Below are 2,918 nucleotides of genomic sequence, written 5' to 3'. Positions count from 1 at the left end.
TTTGCCAATTCCTGTCCCAGTGTCCAGTTGTACTTTTCTTCCATCCCATCAGACTGTGGGTGAAGTGGCATTGTTATGGTCTTTTGTATTTGAAACAACTTGCAGCATTCACGGAACACAGCTGATTCAAAGTTACGGCCTTGATTTGAATGCAGTTCGTATGGCATACCAAATCTGAAGAAGAAATCACTAATAATTGAAGCTACTGTTGTAGCTTCCTGAGTTGATATTGCATATGACTCAGGCCACTTGGTGAAATAATCCATCACCACACAAATGTACCTGTTTCCTGCACGAGTTTGGGGCAAAGGACCTGTAATGTCAACGGCTACTCTCTCCATTGGTGTGCCAACTTGATATAACTTCATTGGAGCACGTCCCTTATGCTTGGGTCCCCTTTTAGCACAATGTGTACTGCATGGCCTGCACCATTCTTCCACATCTTGCCTCATACCTATCCAGTAAAACCTCTGTCGTAGGTGACTCAATGTCTTCTTAACTCCGAGATGTCCTCCTGTTAAACTATTATGGGATTGACGCAGCACAACTTCCTGTAACTTTCTTGGTAGAACTGTTTGCCAGGTCGTCACTTTCCCATCTCCGGAGAAGAATACCATTTCCAAGCTTCAACTGGTCCAATTGTGCCCAATAGTTCTTTGTCACAGGGCTTAAGCTAGACACCTTCTCCCAAGTAGGGTGCAAAACACTTGCTTTTAGAAAATCAATTATTAGCTTTAAATCTTGGTCTTTCTCCTGTTCTGCTTTGATATCTATATTTGGTTCCATTTCACCATCATCTACTCTTTCAGTCACTTTGAATTCAGCTTGATGGCACCTGGTTAGTTCAACCTCTCTTTTTTATCACTTACCGGAATTTGGCCTTTGTTGTTTCCAAACGTGATTTTTCAAAATTAATTACACACTTCCTCGGTAGTAAGTAGTCCAAACCTAGTATGCATTGGTCTTCAATGTCAGCCAAGTATACTTGGTGTCTGTCCTTCATGCCTATGAGCTCAATAATCACGCACACTGGTCCCCACAACCTTGCATAGTGTCCTGTCACACCACAAAGCTTCTGTATGGCTTCTTGTACTCCTTTGTGATCTAGCATCTTGATATTCACAAGGGTTTGCTGAGATGCAGAATCTATGACAAAGTTGCATCTTTGGCCATCCAGGTTTCCTGTCACGTAGACACTATGTGTGATTGGCATTTTACACCTACCTGTTGGGACTTTCACAGTGGGGGCTGGTAGGCGTCCCTCAACACGAACCACTACTGGTTTCCCCGAGGCCGACTTATTGGTAGTATTCTTCCAACACTGGCTCCTCATATGTCCTTGCTCTCCACAGTTCCAACAACCTTTCTGGGTAGCAGCCTTTCCTGCTGTGGCATTTTTCCTGTGTTAAAGTTGCCAGCATTGAGCTCTCTTGTGCCCAGGTTTATTACAGTGCCAGCAAAGTCCCTCAAACTTCTCTGAAAGTTGTCCTTTTCTGGCCTTGAATCCTGATGACTGTATCAACCTCGGTATCTCTGTGCTGGACTTAACCTAGGATTCAAATTCAAGAGCTCTGGCCATTACATCCAGCATGGTAGAGGGGTGTGCTTGCTTTACTTGTATCTTCAGTTGTGGAATGTTCAAGGCATCTACAAACTGATCCCTCAGCAACAACTTGAGGAGATCTGGTAACGCAGTTGAGAAGGCCTTGTGTGACATACTTTCCAAATCCTGTGCCGGCTCTTGCAGGCTCTCTCCTTTAGCACAGACTCTCATCCTAAACTTAGCCCTGTAGACTTCAGACTGATTTTGGGTACCGTACCTGAGTTCTTGAGCCGACATCAGTGCTCTATAGTTGTGTCTGACATCTGCTGACAACTTTCCAAGTATTTCCAGTGGTTGTCCTTTCAAGCTCGTTGCCAGATATACTGCTTTCTGATCCTCTGTCCATCCGTTCGTCTCTGCCAGTAGCTCAAATTGTGCTCTATATGCTCTATTTTAAAGTGGAGATATGATAGCAGATTGAGGAGAGATATACAGACAGGTAATTGATTCAAGTGAGCGATAGTGACCGTTAGTAAAATGCGTGAATCGTTGTGAATTATAGCGTATGTTTAAATTAACGTAACTGTGGAAAATAAGTGTATTGCAAAGTTGTATCGAGGAAGAATAAACTGGTTTTATGAAGTAAGGACTTTTATCGCTGAAGATCCTTGGTAAGAATTCTACCGGAAACAAACAAACAAACAAACAGATAATAACAATACTTTCTTTTCTCTAAATTACACGAAATCTACAGGTTATTACATCATCATAAACTATCTAGGAATCATTGGATTACTTTTATGAACTTTCTACTTATTTTAGGAATATTCTTAATAGGTTTTTAAATCTAGCATCATAATCATAATTAGAAGTTCCCTCTAGTGAACAATGAAATTATAACGTTGAAAATATAGCTTATAACACCACCACCATCCTGGATGTTTAGTCGTATGTTCTATTATGTTGTTACCATTTAAGTTTGTTCTTTCTAAACTTTTGACTATTAAAAACTACTCGCTTAAAAGCTGATGTTATTTTTTGTATTTAGAATATTGTAAACTAACTTTTCGAGGCTTTAACACTGATGGCGAAATTTGAAGTAATCCCAAAACGTCTGTAACTAAAAATATTTTTAATATTATTGTGTTTTATATTTATTCCACCTTATAAATCACTTTCAAATAGAACAGTACACTGGTTTTCTCTTCTGAGGCCTTTGGTACGCAGATCTTGTGTCTGTTATCATCAATGACTGTACTGTTGCTGAAGGATTTCTTCCTAGGTAGATTGTCGAGCGAATCCACTGGTAACTCCCTGTGTAAGTGGTTTCGAAAGAAACCGTGGCCCCTTCAGTAGGTTGACATTTCACTCACAA

Source organism: Limulus polyphemus, unplaced genomic scaffold (assembly GCF_000517525.1).
Source record: "Limulus polyphemus unplaced genomic scaffold, Limulus_polyphemus-2.1.2 Scaffold1481, whole genome shotgun sequence".
Lineage (NCBI taxonomy): Eukaryota > Metazoa > Arthropoda > Merostomata > Xiphosura > Limulidae > Limulus > Limulus polyphemus.
Note: the sequence above shows the minus strand (reverse complement) of the source record.